The sequence below is a fragment of the Austrofundulus limnaeus genome, unplaced genomic scaffold, assembly GCF_001266775.1.
Source record: "Austrofundulus limnaeus strain Quisiro unplaced genomic scaffold, Austrofundulus_limnaeus-1.0 Scaffold98, whole genome shotgun sequence".
Taxonomy (NCBI): Eukaryota; Metazoa; Chordata; class Actinopteri; order Cyprinodontiformes; family Rivulidae; genus Austrofundulus; species Austrofundulus limnaeus.
This window is the reverse complement of record NW_013952500.1, coordinates 5,820-6,601: the sequence shown is the minus strand read 5'-3', so window position 1 is coordinate 6,601 and position 782 is coordinate 5,820.

Below are 782 nucleotides of genomic sequence, written 5' to 3'. Positions count from 1 at the left end.
AACCTAAATTATTTCTAATTTAAACCAGATTATTATTAACTCCTTGAACAATGTCTCTTAATTTATTAACGATGATGAATGAAATGTTTTTTTATTCTCAGTCTCTATATTGAAACATGTTTGTGTTTTTGGTGCTGACGAGTAGAGAGGCCGTGTGTGTTGTTCTGCAGCTCTGTGGGACAACATGTCCCCGTCCTGAAGGCGGACAGGGTCATGGATGGGACTCCATGTGGACCCTTTGAATCAGACCTGTGTGTTAATGGAAGCTGTAAGGTACATGTCCACACACTGAGACAATCAGATGTCTCTCTGCTGTCCTTCAGTCTGTCTCTGATCTGTCCTTCAGTCTGTCTCTGACCTGTCCTTCAGTCTGTCTCTGTGCTGTCCTGCAGGTCTTTTCATACTGATAGTCACCATCTTCTCCTTTGACTGAGATGATGTCATGTCACATTTAAACCAGCTGGATATCTGCATGCCTGTTGATGGCTTGGATTTGGTTCTTGCTGTTCAGCTGCTCTTCAGGACCTTACTGTCTTACTCTCTGTAGGTACGACTTGGTAGTGGCTGACTTTGTAACGGCCTCACCATGATTAGTATTTACCTGTGAGATTCCACGGTGTCGTGTCCTGAACATCTGCAATGTTGTCTTCAGGTATTTTGGTGTAGATTCTCAGTCATCCAGGACATGACAACAGGCCAGTTGGCATGAAAGTTGCATATACAGCAGGTAAAATAAGTATTGAACACGTCACCATTTTTCTCAGTAAATATATTACTAGAGG